Below are 19,624 nucleotides of genomic sequence, written 5' to 3'. Positions count from 1 at the left end.
AAACCCATCTCACTCCATGTTATTTGGGCAACGGTTTTAGCGGCTATAGCTGCAAGGACTTTCTTGCACTTCATAGCACCCCTCTCACCAGGCTTATTATCACCAGGCTCATTATTCTTTTGACTTCTTTTACGTTTTTCACCCATGATAATCCTAAAACCCAAATATGAATGATATATGAAATGAACAACTTAACAACGTACATGCAGAGTATTATCTAAAACCCTAAACCCTAATAGGAATGAAAATTTAAAACAACAGATTGAGCTTCTAAAATCCTAAACCCTGATAAGAGGAGTAAAGTAGATGATGCGGGATGATAAAGATAACAAAGAAGACGAAAAACAAACAGATGCATGAAAAAGAAACAAGATGATCGTCTTAAAACCCTAATGACGAAACACAAAATTAAAGTGAACATACCTGTTGATGATGATGATAAAGAGAACGAGCGAATGATAAGGGAAGGCAACGGAATCGGGCTTCGAAATCGGGCGGGCGGCGGCGAGAATGTAAAAAGCGAGGAAGAGAGAAGAATTAACTCAGGGATACCAACGGTTGAACTAATAATAATGTTGTGTGTGTTTGTGTATGGCATCTTTGTATGGGTTTCTATATTCGTTTTTTATTAAGACAAACTATTGACAACGGGTGCTCAAAGAAGAACCGTTGTTATATGTTAATAACAACGGGTCAATAAAAGTAAACCGTTGTCAAAAGTTTATTACAACGGTTAAAATATACCCGTTGTAATATATTTTCACCAAATTTGCGCCAAAATGAAATATGTCAAAAAAAAAATTGACAACGGGTAGAGGTACTACACCCGTTGTTGAAAGTATTAACAACGGGTAATTTAAATATAACCGTTGTTATTGTTGAACCTCTTTTTTTTTTTAAAATTACTGTAATTCCATTACAGTCCAAACCTGTAACAATACATACTGCAACATTATTCAGCAATTTCAACACCAGCATCCACATCTAATAATAAGATCAAGAAAATAAGACAACTTACACCAGCATGCACGCATACTGTATGTGTCCTGATGAACTATCTCAGGATCGGGGACGTTTCTTGGATGTCATAGTTTCTTCGTTAACCCAAATACCTTCACCATGGTCATCACGCATATAGATGCTTTCAGTGTCCTCATGATTAGTGTCAACATCGTCGAAATAAGATACAGTGGTAGACTGATCCATTCCCTCAAAAACAACATCCTGATCATCATCATCATTATCGGATGGACTATTCCTTCTTTTCCTTATAGACAGTACAACAGACCACTTCTTATCCATAGGATCGGTGACATAGAACACTTGTTTAGCTTGGGATGCCATAATGAAAGGATCATCCTTATTATTGCCAACCTTACCCAGATTGACCAACGTAAATCCCATCTTATCCGTTCAGACACAATGGATGTTGTTATCAACCTAGTTACATCGAAACAAAGGCATTGTGAAATCAATGTAATCTAGTACCAATATTTCTTGAATAACACCATAATAAAGGCATTTTCCCCAAATAGGCTTTTTATCTTTTGAAGTAGCAAAGTGCATTGCCTCAAATTCAGAACTCACACCACTATTTTGCATTGTGCTCACCTCATCTTGCTCGCGGGTGTAAAAAGTATATCCACTAATGGCAAAACTGTTGTAAAAGGTGACCCTGGCATTTGGACCTAAACCAAGACGTAGTAACCTAGGAGAGATGTCATCACCGGTTTGATCAAGTACATTTGTAAGACAATATTCCTAAACCACTCTGGAAACGTCTTCGTATGCTCGTTCGCAATCCACTTCTCGGTCTTGTTTTGGTGATCGTATTTGAGCTCATCTTTGTGTTGTTGAATATAAGGTTGCACCTCATCTTCGTTGTTTAGCACATACATGTGTGCTAAATGCAACATTTCACGTGTCACAATTTTTTCAACCCGGCCCCTAATACCTTTTCCGGTCATCCAGTCACTATGACGATTCTTAGGAACGCCAATCAACTCCTCAGGGGAGAGATGAGCGTAACAATATGAAAGAGCTTCGTCTAAAATAGCGCGTTCAGCAATACAACCTTTCGGACGATACCGATTAGATGTATAGTCCTTGTAGACTTTCATCAATCTTTCGAAAGGATACTGGTATCTCAAGTACACGGGCCCAAGGTACAAAATCTCCCTAACCAAGTGAATGGTCAGATGAATCATGATAGTGAAGAAAGAGGGTGGAAAATACATTTCCAACTGACAAAGAGAGGTTACAACGAGGTCCTGCAATGAATCCGCGTCATCGGGATCGATGACTTTCTCGCATATGGACTGGAAGAAGAGACAGAATCTAGTTATAGCATATCTTACCTTTTCAGGTAAAATGGAACGAATAGCCACAGGTAGTAATTGTTGCATCAAAGTGTGACAATCACGTGACTTTAACCCGATGAGTTTTAGGTCTTGCATCGACACTAGGCTTTTGATGTTCGACGAATAACCATGTGGCACTTTAATTCCATTCAAGCATGCACAGAACTCTTTTCTCTCATTCCGTGAAAGGGTAAAAGCTGCTGGCGGTAAAAATGTACGATTACCTCTCTTCTGTGGTGCCAACTCTAGCCTAATACCCATCATTTTCATATCTTCCCTAGCTGCGGCGTTATCCTTTGTTTTACCAGGAACATTCAGAAGGGTATTGATAATATTATCACGGACATTTTTCTCAATGTGCATGAAATCGAGGCAATGCGACCTCCGTCGTCAGGCCAATATGGAAGTTTATCAAAAAATATGGATCTTTTCTTATACCCACGAGTAGACAATTTAGAGCCGCTCTTCTTCCCATAATCTATCTCAATATGCTTTACTTTCTGATAAACTTCATGCCCACTCAAAATTCTAGGAGGTTGACGAAGTTCTTGTCTTCCATTGAATGCTTTCTGCATCTTGCGATAACAATGGTCATGAGACAAGAACCTCCTATTTCCCATATACACATACTTACGAGAAGACTTCAAGTATTCGGACTCGATATCCTCCCCACACAATGGACAAGCCTCTTTCCCATGAACTGTGTGTGCCCGAAAGGTCGCCATAAGCCGGATAGTCGGTTATTGTACACAATAACATCGCTCTCAAATTGAAAGTTTCGTTCTTATATGCATCAAATACTTCTATCCCACTATCCCACAAGAATCGCAAATCATCTAGAAGAGGTTCCAAATATACATCTATATCATTTCCAGGTTGTTTAGGGCCGGAAATTAACAACGACAACATCAAATACTTTCTTTTCATGCACACATATGGAGGTAAGTTATAAATAGCCAACACTACTGGCCAAGTACTATGTTGGCTACTCATGTTTCCGTGTGGGTTCATTCCATCGATGGGACGGCGCTAGACGTAAGTTTCTAGGTTCATTGCCGAACTCGGGATACTTAGCGTCGAACGATTTCCATTGCTTCCCATCTGCCGGGTGTCTTAGCTTTCCATCATTTATTCTTCCTGTTTCATGCCAAGTTAACATTTTTGCATCATCGGGATTCGCATAAATCCTTATGACTCTTGGTATCAATGGAAAATACCACAACACCTTAGCCGGGATCCCTTCCTTATCCTTATAACGTCACTCCAAACATTTAGGGCAATTGGTTAAGTTTTGATATAATTTCCGATACAATATGCAATCATTTGGACATGCATGTATTTTCTCATATTTCATACCCACTCCTCTTATTAGTTTTTTCGCCTCATATGTCTTAACAGGTAGAACATTACCATCAGGAAGCAACTCCTTTATCAAGGCTAAAAAACTAGTGAAACACGTGTCACTCACCCCATTTGCCCCCTTGATATTATACAACTTCACCACAGCTGACATTTTTGTGAACTTACAACCAGGATACAGAGGTGCTTCAGACTCACACAACTTCTCATACATGTTGTTAAGGTCATCCCAATTACTAGTGTCATCACCTACATCTTCAAAAGCAATGGACTCATCATCATTCTCTTCATTATCTATAGACCCAACATTCAACTTCTCTACTTCCAACTCAAAAACTCGGCAAACTCGGGATCATCGCTTAGCCTTTCGTGTACCTCAACATCATCTTCTTCAGAGTTATTCTCTTCCTCTAATGATTCCCCATGAAAAATCCAAAGTGTATAGGATCGACTAAATCTCCACTTTTCTAGGTGTATTTTAACGTCCGGAAAAGCCATATAACTAATATTACCACATCTTTCACAAGGACATGCAATACTAGAAGAACCTTTCAAATTGTTCGAAACTGTAACACCCCGTATTTTATTAAGTTGGATAAAATTCTTTTAATTGCTACTTTATATTTAATTACGTTGGTTAACGATTTATATATTTATTTTCTCAGCTAATTAATTAATTTCATCATAATTCGATACGTTAATTTTAATAATCATTAATAAGTTTATTGAAAGTTAGTTCAAGTTTATTGAAATTAGTTCGAGTTTATTTATTTAATAATTTTCGTTTCTTTACGAGTCCTTATGAAAGTTGTTTTAAGTGAACCCGAGATGGATTTTGGGAACAAAACCGTCCAATTAGCTATTTTGAGCTTATTTCACTAAAATAGCAATTTTTATTAATATCCGTTAGTTTCGTAAAAATCGCTAATAATTCCGATTCAAGCTGATATCGTATTATTTCCGTTAACTAGCTGAGTTTATTTTATTTTCACTCATTAAATTTATTTATTATTAATTCCGTTTTATTACTGAAACTTTTACTAAAAACCGATTTTATTAACTCGAGGCGGTTTTAAAAACGAACGAAAGTACTTAACGATGAAGAAACATACGTATAATTAGTAGCTAGCAAGCTAGCTGGTGTTTCATGATTATTATTATTATTATTATTATTATTACATTATTATTGTTGTGGTTGATCATGCGTGACACCCCACACCTCCCTCCTCTTTTCCTTTCTTTTTCGTTCTACCAGCAAACAACAGACAACAACAACATTGAAACAACAGCTCCTCCGTACGCCATTTCCCATCGTTCAAACCCCAGATCCCGCCTCCATTCTCAACCAAATTCCATAATTTTTGTACCATTCTCTTCCCCTTTCCTTCCTCCTCCTTTTAAGGTAAGAAAGTCTCCTTTTTGTAGTGGTTTCGTCTTTCGCCGTCTTATAAAAGTGTCGTCTTTTAGCTTCTTTATTCCGTTTTCTTGCCCTTTTATGAAGGATTCGAAGACCCGGGGTGAGGCTCGTGCCTTGTGGACCATTTATTCGAAGAATAAGGAGCGTTTAAGGTAACGGTGATAGGTTACTCGAATTATTTATAATACTAGCTATTATATTTCCTATTGTTAAGTTAATTTTATTATTTGTGAGATGGGTCGAGAAAATTGTATAAGAGGATAATAGTTTAGTTACCAAGATAACAATGATTTGTGTGTGCGATATGATAAAGTAGCTAATGCACAAATATATTCTCGTGATTACGTCAATTAAGGTTGGGTATTAAATGGATGATCTGAAATCTAAATACATGTGCGGGTGGTATCATATTTTGGAAAGTACAGGAGATGGAGGATTTAGATAGAACTTGTTGATAGTGGTTGGATTAATTAAGTTTGAGTATGAGAAGTTTGACAACGGATAAAGTAGCTTCAACTATTTCGAATTTTTGGTTTTATATTCAAATTGTCGTTTTCTTTGACCTCGACTCGTGGGTGAGTAGCTTAGAGTTTTACTCTAAGTGTTGAGCACGGTTCTTTGAGCCTTTGGCAAAATTGATATTGAAATTGAGATGAAAATCTGGTTACTATGGAGTATTATTTTATGAGACGGAGTAATGAGTAGGACGGAGTAATGAGAGAGATGGGGTAGAGAGTTGAGATTGAATTAATTTTTGGGACGAGAGTGACTTTTATAAGGTTGGCCGTGGCCTGCTGTAGCCTGGCCGTGGCCTGTTGTAGCCTAGCAGCAGCTGGCAGTGGCCTGGCCGTGGCCTGGCTAAGTCGCGAGTTTGGTTTATTTAAAATATAATTAAATTAATTTACGTCTCATATTTTATATAAAGATAATTCGTTAATATCGTCCTTTCACATAATTATTTTAGGTGGCTCATATGGGGTTGAAGATGAAGAGTAATTTTGGGGTTTTAGAAGCTTTCTCAAGTTTTTACTTGTCTCTTTGCTAGCGTAAGGTAACTATTCCGAGTTACTCGACGAATTAATGTCACATTAGTAGTTAATGTGTGCCTGTTGTTTGTTAAGTGTTTAGGTGATTGATAATGTGTTACTTTCGTTTTTCACATGATAGAAATTAGAAATAGCATGAGAATAATATTGCGATAAAATTTGTAATTTGGGCCAAAGCGAGGCCAAGACTCGAGTGGGCCGAGTTGACCGAACGAGTTTGGTCAAACTAGGTTTAAACCAGTCAGCCTCGATTTGACCGATGACCCGTCGCGGGACTCGGGTCGAGGGTTTGTCTTTGAGGTGAGATTGGATGTTTTATGTTATGCCTTGATATTTGTAATTATCATTTCACATGTTGGTTGTTGGATGCTTTGGATGAAATTTTATATGAATTGGATAATCGGCCTTTTTCTTGTTTTAGGCCATTTATTATATCTCTATTTCACATGTGTAGTTAGTTGAATTTAAGTAGTTTCTTATATTGTAAAAACGGCCCTAGATTCCCCGAAGCCTTTAATATGCTTAATATTGTTAGAATTGGAAATTGGTACTGAGGATTCTGCTGGTTTATCTGCTGAATAGACATTTATATAGCCTTTCACATGATAGAATGTTAGCATTTATGTTGGTAAGTTAGACTCTTTGCCACTTAGGGTTAAGTGGGTGTCTTACTTGTCTTGTGTGGTGTGGGCTAAAGTATTCAAGCTGGGACTAGCTGGGACTAGGTCCTAGGTGAGTATTTCGGCCTTCATCATAGATAGGTCTTTATAGTCTTTGACGAGTATATGTTCACTGCTTGATAGCCTCTGTGTTCCTGACTAGTGGATTTATATCCAAGTTGGGGCATGACCTCGTTACTTATTTTGTTAGTAAGTGGTCAGCTTAAGTACTAGCCAACCCTTTGGTGGACTCCTAAGGGTACTCACTTCATTGTTTTAAAAAAAGTTGTGGGTCTTGGGTGCGGTGGTGTGTATCCGCATGTCTAGGTCTCAAGAGATTTTAGGCTAGGGTTGTGTTGTGTCTTGGCCATGTTTTATTAATATTAACCGCTGAGCCAAGATACCGGTTCGATTACCTTCCCTACCTCGTGGTATAGACTCGAGTTACAAAGTGACTATTGACCGTGCTAAGAACTTATGCCTGTCTTTGATATATTGCCCTTTCTTGTTTGATGATTCTATGAATCATAGAAGGTGAGATGCAAGCCGGCTATGGTTGATAGAGTTTGGATTCCCGGATGTTATTTGATTCACATGATAGGGTAGTATGAGTCGGTCTAGTATTCACATGCTAGGACTATGTGTTGTTATATTGTTGTTCACATGATAAGCACGATTGTCTAGCATCTATATGCTAAGGCTATGTGTTATTCATATTCATATTCTTATGTTTACATGTTATATTAATTATGACATTTCGTGGCTGGGAGAACTCGGAGTTACTCCCCACTGACTGTGGCTTTCGTATTTGTATAAAATGCGATTGACAGGTAGGTGATGCATATATGGGGTACATGGACGAGCTAGCGAGCAAAGTAACCTTGGGACCTAGACTGGTTTTATTTCATTGTGACCCTTAAACCCTTTTTTGTCACATACATTTTAGGGACATATGTCTCCCTTTCTCATATTTGGTTTGTAAAACTTTGTTTCGCGACTTTAGCGATGTTTCATTCATGAGATTTATTTTGGACCTTGCATGTTTGACACCTTCCCTTTTGGATATCTTTATAACAGGTTCAGGTTTTAAAAATTACAGGTTTTTACCCAATTGAACCTATTACAAACATATCCTGTCAGTTTTTCTGTAGAATTACGTGTTTATTTTTCCGCAATAAATGGGGGTGTCACAGAAACGAATTCATAAAATTCAGCTAAACCATCCTTGTAGGTGCGGTCACTCATATTTGCATCAATCATCCAAGTTCGAGTCATTATTCTACATTCGTAATAATAGGCAACTAATTCAGAAAATACAATAATAGGCAAACAAATAAACGAAATTCAGAAAAGCAATTAAGCTAAATTATCAACAAATTAGATAATAACCCAAAAAATCCTATATCTAGTTATAAGCGTTGCTAAGAAACATATATATACCTGATTGATAAACACGCGCGATGAGGGAGAGAAGACGTGACAACAGTGACGGAGATGAAGACAGAGAGACGATCAGGGAGGAATGGAGGATGATATAGTAGCAGTATTAGCTTGTGTTTGTGTTTGTAGCGTATAGCAGAATAAAGCAATATGTTGTTCTTAAGATTTTCATAATATTAATAACAACGGTTATTGAGTCTACAACCGTTGTTAAAACGTATTAAAAACGGGTTCTAATATAACCGTTGTGATTACTTTTCACTAATTTGGCGCCAAACCATTAACAACGGTTAAAATTAACCGTTGTTATTAGTTCTTTCATTAACAACGGTTGTTTAAGTATGACCCATTGTTAAAACCAATAACAACGGTTAACAACACATAACCGTTGTAATTAAGTTTGGTAAAATTCACGGAATAAATTCTACAACGTGTTTTGATGATTTTCGTGAATAAGCGTTGTTAAAGGGCCGTTGTGGTTGCCTGTATTTGTAGTAGTGGTCAGCTGCTCTTATACTTAACCGAAGTCCGACTAAAACTGTCGACAAGACTCCATATGAAATGTGGAAGGGAACGGTCCCTAACTTGTCCTTTATTCGGGTTTGGGGCTACGAGGCTTATGTCAAGTGGAGACACGAGGATAAGCTCGGCCCGCGATCGGTCAAGACATACTTTATAGGTTATCCAAAAGGAACATTTGGTCATTACTTCTATTCGCCTACCGAACATCGAGTTTTTGTTGCGGCTAGTGCGACGTTCTTAGAGAAAGAATTTCTCGAGACCAAGACGAGTAATAGAACCTTCGAGCTGTCGGAGATTCCAGAACCAACAACCGAGGAACGGATGGAGGAAGTTGTTCCTCCAACTGATGATACGGTTAATATTCTTGAGGAACCTAGGAGGTCGAGTAGAGTCTCTCATCCTCCGGACAGATACATTGGTATGGTCGAGGAGAATGACGTTTTACTCCTAGAGAGTAATGAACCCGCTACCTATAAAGGTGCTATGGCCTGTTACGACTCAAAGCTATGGCTCGAAGCCATGCAATCCGAGATGGACTCCATGTATGAGAATGACGTATGGGATCTAGTTGATTTACCTAATAAGGTAAAACCTCTACAGTGCAAATGGCTTTACAAAATAAAGCATTCTGTAGACGCGCACCCAGATACCTATAAGGCACGACTAGTGGCAAAAGGTTTCACTCAAGTGCACGGATTGCATTATGATGAGATTTTTGCACCTGTAGTCATGCTACGTCCCATTCGGATAATCTTAGCGATTGCCGCTTTTCATGATTATGAAATTTGACAAATAGATGTGAAAACCGCCTTCTTAAACGGTTATTTGGAGGAAGAGTTGTACATGTTTCAACCCGAAGGTTTCATAGATCCTGAACATCCTAAGAAAGTATGCAAGCTAAAGCGTTCCATTTATGGACTTAAGCAAGCTTCTCGGAGTTGGAATCATCGTTTCGACCAGGTGATAAAAGAGTATGGTTTCACTCGATCGGTCGAAGAACCATGCTTATATATCAAGTCGAGTGGGAGCAAGATTGTATTCTTGATATTGTATGTCGATGACATACTCTTGATTGGGAATGACATTCCTCTACTATCTTCGGTTAAAGAATGGTTGAAGAACCATTTCCAGATGAAAGATCTGGGTGAGGCACAACGCATTTTGGGAATCCGTATCTACCAAGATAGATCACGACGGACGTTATCACTTAGTCAGGAGTCTTATTTGGATAAGATTCTTGAGAAGTTCAGCATGACCAACTCCCTGAAGGGGTTGAGTGCATGAGTCGTGTTCCTTATGCATCAGCTATAGGATCAATCATGTATGCCATGATATGCACACGTCCAGACGTGGCATATGCATTGAGTATGACGAGTCGGTACCAAAAGAATCCATGTATGTACGTAGGACTAAAGATTGGGTATTGACTTATGGAGGAGATACTAAGCTATGTGCAACCGGTTACGCAGATGCTGGCTTCCAAACGGATCGAGATGATTAGAAATATCAGTCTAGATTCGTTCTTACTCTTAATGGTGCTGCGGTCAGCTGGAATAGTTCCAAACAGGAAGTTGTATCAGATTCTACTACTGAGCCATTCAAGTATGATAAGCATGAAGGGCACGTTATTTCCATGGGAATTAAACGTGTTCCTGAGTTGTAGTAGTCGATTATGGATTTGATACATTATCTTTTTCATATACTATTTATAACTTCATCGTTTTATTATAATATTTTGTTTTTCATGTGGATTGCACTGACAACATTGAACGCCACAAAGTGAACTGAATTACATTATATTTGTTTGGTCCGTAATCGCCCATGTGAGCTGATAACTCCGGCTATTATATTGTGCAGTCGATTGATGGTGGGTTCAACGAGCCATAAGTCAAACTGTTGACTGATCGATCACAAATGCGAGATTATAACGATACCTCGTAGGACAAATTTTTGTGACAACGTAATGGAGTCCTAAATGTTTAAAACATTCGGTGTCAGGTCGTGGATAGGACATCCATTGTGTTCCTAGAGTCGATTCTTTTGAATATCGACCTGTCTCTTGAGATTAAGGCAGTTTTTGGGTGACTTTGGTTTCTTTCTCACTGTCTGCCGTAACTGGAGGCTAAGTAGATTTTTTTTCTGGGTCATTTCATACTGTGCTTACATCTGCAGGATTCGAGTTGAGCAAAATATCCAACCCTTATCAGGTATAGTTATTTCTCAGGGCCACTCGAGGAGTTGTAACTAAATGCATGGCCATGCTCGAATGTTGATTCGTTTATCAGTTAAGTTACTCTCTAGTCGGGGAAACCACTCTTGATAATGATCGCTTGTAAAATACGACCTTTGTGAATGCGGATTTGCAAATTGTTTTACATTGAGTGGGAGAAATTTTAGGATATGAGAATCGGTTATCGCACATACACTTGTGAGGACAAGTGAGAGTTTTTTGGAGCTTGTGTCCTCCACAAATTAGTGTGATAACAATTGTAAATCTCTTACAGGTTCACAAAGGTATATTTCGTATTTTATCAGTTGATTAACGATTACCTAATAACGGTTGGCTTGCTAGAAAGTTTGACGTTATTATCATACAGATGGCGGTGATCAACTGGTCCCTAAAAGTCACACCTATAGGATGTGTTTGAGAGATGTGGTTATAGAAATATAATCACATCGATGCCTTATATGACTAAAAAGTTAGTCAATGTGTTGATGAGACAATTATTTAATGAAGATTAAATAATATTAGTTGAGACGAATTAACTGTCAATTCGTAAATTGAATATAATAAGTTATATTTAATTTAATGTATGTAATGTTAGCTTGGATGAATTAATCTGTTAATTCGTAATTAAATGTAATCGGTTATATTTAATATCAACAAGATGAATGTGTCATAATGGTAATAGTGAGGGTACTCAAACCAAGAGGTCATGGGTTCGATCCTCACTAGATGACAATTTACACATTTTATACATTTTTGGAATAACCGAAAATAAGAGAAATAACTCTCCTAATTTCGGTAAATGGGCCGAGAATATTAGGAAGAGAAAATTCTACCCTAATCTATTCCTCATACACGGTTAAAGGGGAAGGGGATAAATTTTCTTAACCTAATTCATTCTAACCTAATCCTTGCCTCTCATCTCTACGAAAAACACAAAAAAAACCTAAAATTAATCTGTTAATTTTTGGATCAATTCTAGCATAATCAAAGGGCATTTCTCATATCGTCTTGGGTGCAACTGATAGGCGAATATCAACTTTGGTATTGTTCTTAGGCCGTTTTTGCTAGGACCGAAGGTTATTTCTTAATCCTTTATGTTTTTGTTTATGCAATTTAATTTTATGACTAGTATTCATCACTTTATGATTCGTTATAATCCTTAAATTAAAGGGATGCATACAGATAAATCCCACAGTTATATCATTTATGCTCATTTTTTACCTTAAAATCATAACTTTTATGATATAAATCCAAATTAAATTACAATAATTTCAAAATTTGAATTTTAAATTGTTGAACATTGTGGAAAAATTCCATGGGACTCATAATGTCAAAAATTAAGGTTAAATTTTTCGAACTTATTTCGAGAAAAATATAGTTGCTATTTATCAGTTTTATCGAATAAAACATCTAAAGCATATGAAAATTAATCCAATCAATGTTCCAACTTTAGATCTGATATGTGGGATTATAATGCAACCAAAATAATTTTCTCATGCCATGTAATTTGTTTTAGCTATTTTTGCTAAAATAGTCACTATTTATGTCATTTTTACACTAAAAAATTCATAAATCATGCAAAATGAATCAAGTTCATCTAAACTTTCACAACCAGTGATTAAAACGTGCATGTGACACCATATTAAAATTTCATGGTCTATTTCGAAGTTTAACTAATTTTAACCATTTTACCTCCATTTATGTCATTTTTATCTCATAAAAACTATAAATCATGCAAAATAAATCAAATTTATACGAAATTTTATATAAAATAAGTAAAATATGCATGTGAGGTCATATAAAAATTTCAAGGTCAGAAACAAAGTTTAACTATTTTTAGCATTTTAAACACCATTTTGTACATTAAAATGTAATAAAATCACTAAAAATCATTAGAATGAGCCAAAAATTACCATAAATCATCAACATGACCTAAATTCATTTTAGGACCATAATATATAACATTCAAAAATTTCGTGACCATATAAAATAAATCACAAAAAATCTAGTTTTATATGTTATACATTTAACTCGAAAAAACTATAAACCGATTATGCATGCAACAACCATAGCTCATGATACCACTTGAAAGGATTCTATAACCCTATAATTAAACTCCTTTAATTTTAGATCTAAATTACTCATTAAAATAGATGTTGATCTTATACATGCATAACATAATAAAATAGAAAAGTAAGAACAAGGTTCCTTACAATGATGAAAGCGGTTTTTAAGGGCACAAGTAAAAACATCTTTCTTAACTTGTTCTTGAGTTCAAAGTAAATGGATGATCCCCTTAGTCTCAATAGTGTGAGAATCTCCTTTCAATTGCACCAAGACTACCCCTTAATTCTAATTAATATATTAACTAGAAATATAATTAGAGACCTTAAAATTAATCTTATTATTATTTCTATTACTACCTTTAGTAATCTAAATATAAGATTTTTAAACAATATTTTCTAAAACTTGTTTTAGAGAGATGCTAAGAGAAGTGAGAGTAGAATAAGAATAGAATGAATTGTTGGTGAATAAGAACAATTCTTATTCTCTAAAAAGGGGGTGGAAAACCGGTGGGGAAGGAGTGTCCAAGAGGACCAATGCATGCCTCTTTCCTTTTTATAGTTGTTCTTATCAAAAAGCATTACGGTGTAGAATAGGTTATAATAGTAATCATTGTGTTTTGCACAATTAAAAACAATTAACCAATTCACCCTTATTACCTCTAAAAAACCGGTCCATATAGATAATATGAAGTCCATTTTATTTTTGTCAATTGTCATTTTGTCATATAATGTGTGACATGTAACATGTTGTTAATAATATTAATGCATATTTAACAATTAAATATCATTACATATTATATATATATATATATATATATATATATATATATATATATATATATATATATATATAGGGTTGAGATCCTATGAGAACCATTTTCCCATGAGAACCGTGAGAACTTCAGGTTCAGAACTTTTGTACCAAAAGTAGAACAAAGTTGTACCAAAGGTTCAGAACCTTTATACCAAAGGTACATGGGTTTATTTGGCCCTCTTATTTTCAATGGACTTGTGTAAAACCGTCTTAAACAAGTATTTATGATAAGATAAGTTGAACAAACAAGATATTGGGTTACCTACATTACTTACTGAAATCATACTTCATCTACACTTCTATATTTTGATGATCTTTACTAAACTATTCTTGATATCAAACAATTATAGCATGCAATTAAAAAATACATCGTAATCCGAAAGATATGGATTAATATGTAATCTATTGATCTCACAAGTATACAGTGTGTACATTTTGGGATTAAGATGGTTGCCTTCATTCGGTGTACAGGAATCTCGCAAAGACAAATTTAATGTTCACAGGTTTCGAACCCAATATTAATCTAAACTGCCTAACCATCAACAAATTGATTGCCTCCTCAAGGACGGATTTTCATAGTCCAATACTCACTCTTAACTTTGTCAATATACCATAATTCCTTTTGACATATTTAAACATATAGGCATCACTGTCAGCCGTTCCAACTAATGATCAACACTAACAGATCAGACACGTAAAGACCCTGCAATTAAAAACACTGATCCAAAAAAAACGATCGAAGATTAAGTTTGTGGTACAATAACATGTTAAAAACAAAATTGACAAAATAATTACACCTTCCATCTCATTCATTTGTTTACATTTCATATTCTCAAAGATAAATGATTGATACAGAGGGAACAAAAAAGAAAAACATACAGAAGCGACATGATGACTAATTTGCGACGAAGATCCAGCCGTCTCCTTCAATTCATCCCTTGCCTTATCATCAACTCCCAAACACTTGCAATTAACAAACAAATTCATCAAAAAAGAAAAAGAATACAATTCCAGAAATGAATGAAGAATAAAATTAAATCTCACTTGAAAATAGGGAAAAGCAATCTGGAATCCTGATGAATCCAAAGGTAGAAAGGCAGTAAACTTTTGGTATAAAGGTTCTGAACCTTTGGTATAAAAGTTCTGTACATTCGGTATAAAAGTTAAACCCGACGTTAAGCGTGGTTACCATGTGAGCGGAGTTAAATAGGATCTCAAATATATATATATATATATATATATATATATATATATATATATATATATATATATATATATAGAGTGAGATCCATTGTGAAACGATCATTCGTTCGTGAACGTATTAAACATATAAATTCCACTAAGAAATCGCGTGTAACTAAGTGTCTAAGTGCACACAACAAACTCTAACCTTACATTTTAACTCACTTATTCTTATCATTTATTAATAAGTTCTCCTTCATCAACAAACAAACACTCTCGCCGCTGGCGACCTCGCCGCCGGAGCACAGAGCCACATCGCCGGACACATGAAATTAACACCCGCACCCAACCCTTGCGCAAATGCCGCCTCATCCTCCTTTCTCGTCCATCGAGGTGACGACGACCATGGATGGCTCTGATTCAGGTGGGGCGTCGAGCCATTATCGACCACTCAGACGATTCCGGCGAGTTTCCTCAATAACGTTGACGCATGCGTGGTGATAGATATGGGTCCACTCACAACAACACAATTCATTTTTTCGATAACGAATGACGTCGGCGAGCAACGATTATGAGAATCTTCCATCACCGGAGTTACGCCAGCATCTTGCTTGGTTGTCAGTTATGCGCCGGTGACCCCTGACAGAAGTGGTATTTGGAGTCTATTTGGTTTCTTTTCATTTTCTTTATAAATCAATACAAAGTTTGACAGAAATCCAATTACTGTATTTGGTTTCTAATTAAAGTGAGGTATTTCAAACCATTTTTATTGTATCTACTAACTATTTTAATGTATCTACAAACTAATTGTGTGTATCAATGGTGTCGATGATACAAATTAAATCAATGAATGTCGATGATCATGATATTGTTAATTAAATTGCTGGGTTGATTATCAGCTATAATTTGAATGATCTCGTAAATTTTTGTGAGAATTGAGTAATTGTGTTTTCCATTTGTTGCTACAAAATTGGTGTGATAATTAAGCGCAGATATGGACTTACCGGAGAACCACGTGATTCGTCAAGCTTTATCTAGTTGCCGGCACAATTATGGTACACAAAATAATGTTTCCGGTTTCTAAATTGATGTACCTCAAACCAATTTTAATGTATCTAGTATGTAATTTTGTGTATCTATGATAAGATACATAAAAATAGTGGTTAGATACATCAAATATTAGTGTAGATACATTAAAAATAGATGTGAAACAAATGAAGAAGAGTTCAGGTAGAGGTGTGCCTGAGTTACCTTCGGCAATGATGTGCGAGAGTAACCATAGGAATTTGGCAGATGTTAATAATTGGTGTCCGACGAAGGAAAGAGCAGTGAGAGTACAAAAGGAAATGGGTTATCGACGAACTCAAGAAGGTGACGTAATTGTTGCGGGAGACTTGTCGTTTGCCGCCGGTGTAAGGAGATAGTCGTGTGGGGTGCGTCGGTCATGAGGGGTCAAAGGTATCGCCGGTGAGATAGCCAGTTCGCCGGTGATGCCGACAGTGTCAAGGTGGTGTCACCGGAAGTCCATATGTCGGTGGTTGTTAGGTGTGAGAGAGAATGAAGGATGAGTGTGTTCACTTGGGTGGGATTTTTTTATTAAATAAGGACCAGTGGATTTATTTTAATCTAATGGTGGGTGATCGTTCTCACCGTTCTCACCGAATGTTTGTTCTCACCCGATCCTAAATCTATATATATATATATATATATATATATATATATATATATATATATATATATATATATATATATATATATATATATATATATATATATATATATATATATATATATAGAGAGAGAGAGAGAGAGAGAGAGAGAGAGAGAGAGAGAGAGAGAGAGAGAGAGAGAGAGAGAGAGAGAATAGATCAACTTAGCGCCACCATATATATTTGGTCATGTCTTTCTAAGGGCCATTGGATCAAAGCGATGGAAGGTTAGGATTTGATGTCAATATGTGGCTACAAATTAATCCCTCCACCTTTTCTCTAATTAACTCATCAATTCAATAAACCAACCTCACTAATCATTCATCATCTCATTATCACAACTTCTTCTTCTCTCTCTACATCTCACTTTTCTCTCCTCTCTAAAAAACCCCAAAATCCCAAAAAACCAAAACCCAAATAAATTACCCACTCCTCTCTTCTTCATTCACCACCACCCACCACCACCCCACCCGACACCAACTCACCACCCACCACCACCGCCGCCGCCGCCGCCCCACCGCTGCCACCTCGATATTTTTTTTTTCGTTTTTTTTTTTTTTTGTTTTGGTGTTAATTTTTATGTTTTGAGTTGTTTTTTCCATTCGTTTTTTTGTTGTCTTTTATTTTTTTTAATTATCATTTAATTTGTTAGTTCTCGTTTTTTTATTTATTTTCTCAAATCTCTTCTTGTTATACGTTTTTTTTTAAGATTTCGAGTTTTAAATCTCGTTTTTTTTTTTGTGAGATACTTTTTTTTCATCATCTAAGATCTACTAAAATGTGTTTCATAAAATTTGTTGTTTTAATCTTAGCTATATAAAAATTCTTATAATTTATTGATTTTAATCTTATATTTCACATTTTTATATAAAATGACTAAAGTTACACAGTTATAGGCAAAAGTTATACTGTTATGGACTAAAGTTATACCAAAATGGACTAAAGTTATACAAAAATTGCCTAAAGTTATACTGTTATGGACTAAAGTTATACAAAAATGGAAAAAAGTTATACAAAAATTGCCTAAAGTTATACAAATATGGACTGAAGTTATACAAATAAAGACTAAAGTTATACAAAAATTGACTAAAGTTATACAAATATGGACTAAAGTTATACAAATAAGGACTAAAGTTATACAAATATGGACTGAAGTTATACAAATAAGGACTAAAGCTATACAAATATGGACTAAAGTTATACAAATAAGGACTAAAGTTATACAAATAGGGACTAAAGTTATACAAATAAGGACTAAAGTTATACAAATAAGGACTAAAGTTACACAAAAATGGACTAAAGTTATACAAAAATGGACTAAAGATATACAAATACATTAGGAATGTGTTGAACTTCTACTCAATGAATGTATAACTCTAGTAACGATATGGATAACTTCTACTCAACGAATGTATAACTCCAGTAGAAATGTGTGTAATTTCAATGACTTTAGTCAATTTTTGTATAACTTTAGTTAATTTTTGTATAACTTTAGCCCGTTTTTGTATAACTTTACTCCTTATTTATATAACTTTAGCCTTTTTTTGTATAACTTTAGTCCATTTTTGTATAACTTTAGTCCATTTTCGATAAATTAATTGGAATTTATATAAGTACTTTTTGTATGAATTTAGTCCATATTTGTATAACTTTAGTCCATATTTGTATAACTTTAGTCCATTTTTTGTATAACTTTAGTCCATATTTGTATAACTTTAGTCCATTTTTTGCATAATTTTAGTCCATATTTGTATAACTTTAGTCCATTTTTTGTATAACTTTAGTCCATATTTGTATAACTTTCGTCAATTTTTGTATAACTCTACTCCTTATTTGTATAACTTTAGTCCATATTTATATACCTTTAGTCCATTTTTGTATAACTTTAGTCCTTCATATGTATAACTTTAGTCTATATTTGTATAATTTTAGTCCAAAATTGTGTAACTTTACTACAAAATCGCACAACTTTAGTCCAAAATCGTATCACTTTAGTCTAAAATCGTATAACTTTAGTCCAAATTAGTGCAACTTTAGTAGCAGATAGTATAACTTTAGTTATATTCACATATAGTTTTGAAAATTCAAAATAAAAAAAGTGATGAAAGTTGAGAAGAAGAAAACTAGATCTGAAAACTAATAACAAAAACAAAAAAGAAACGAAACAAGAATCGAAAATAACTTTAATTCATAATAACAAAAACCCGTTAATCTAACAAAAAAACCCGTAAATTTAACAAAAAATACAAAAAAATGAAATTTAAAATAGTATAACTTTAATGTTTACAGTGTATAACTTTAGTCGTAAATAGTATAACTTTAATGTTTTAAGTGTATAACTTTTGTCAGAACTGATAACTTTTATAAAGACCAAATAAATCTTGAAAATGAAAATCAAGAATTCTAAAACCAATATATATGAAAAAAATGAAAAAATTAAACAAATCTGAAAATATAAAAAACAAGATCTAAAAAAATAAAACACACTAAAATAAATAACAACATACTAAGTAATAACAACACCCAAAAAAATAAATCTAAAAAAATAAAAAATAAAACCAAATAATAATAACAATCAAATAACAAAAACCCAAATAAAAAACAAATAACAAAAAAAAAGGTAAATCTGAAAAACAAAAACAAAAACAACCAAATCACACAGGAAAACAAAAAAACAAAACAAACAAAAAAGTAAATCTGAAAAGAAGACAACAAAAACAAGGAAATTGAGGAGGGAGGCAGGCACGGTGGGGGAGAGTAGGGCGCCAATTAGGCGCGGTGGTTCGTGGCAGGTGTGGCGGTGGTGGAGGACGTGAGTGG

At 35.0% G+C, this 19,624-nt stretch overlaps 2 long non-coding RNA genes across 3 annotated transcripts; one reads left to right on the top strand and one right to left on the bottom strand.

The window, feature by feature from the left end:
* Nucleotides 1-4,931: 4,931 nt before the first annotated feature.
* On the top strand, nucleotides 4,932-6,266 carry LOC141594208 (uncharacterized). The gene is made up of 3 exons (XR_012522063.1): nucleotides 4,932-5,121; nucleotides 5,221-5,288; nucleotides 6,101-6,266. It is a non-coding gene; the product is annotated as an uncharacterized LOC141594208 (long non-coding RNA).
* Nucleotides 6,267-14,689: 8,423 nt separating this feature from the next.
* LOC141594207 (uncharacterized) lies at nucleotides 14,690-16,756 on the bottom strand. 2 transcript variants are annotated; one of them, XR_012522061.1, is made up of 2 exons: nucleotides 16,347-16,756; nucleotides 14,690-14,876 (listed from the first exon to the last, which is right to left on the bottom strand). It is a non-coding gene; the product is annotated as an uncharacterized LOC141594207 (long non-coding RNA). The 2 variants fall into 2 exon arrangements; XR_012522062.1 differs by lacking the exon at nucleotides 16,347-16,756 and adding an exon at nucleotides 14,958-15,072.
* Between the last annotated feature and the right edge of the window lie 2,868 nt (nucleotides 16,757-19,624).

The sequence above is a fragment of the Silene latifolia genome, chromosome 8 (assembly GCF_048544455.1).
Source record: "Silene latifolia isolate original U9 population chromosome 8, ASM4854445v1, whole genome shotgun sequence".
NCBI lineage: Eukaryota > Viridiplantae > Streptophyta > Magnoliopsida > Caryophyllales > Caryophyllaceae > Silene > Silene latifolia.
This window is presented reverse-complemented; position numbering and strand designations above follow the sequence as displayed.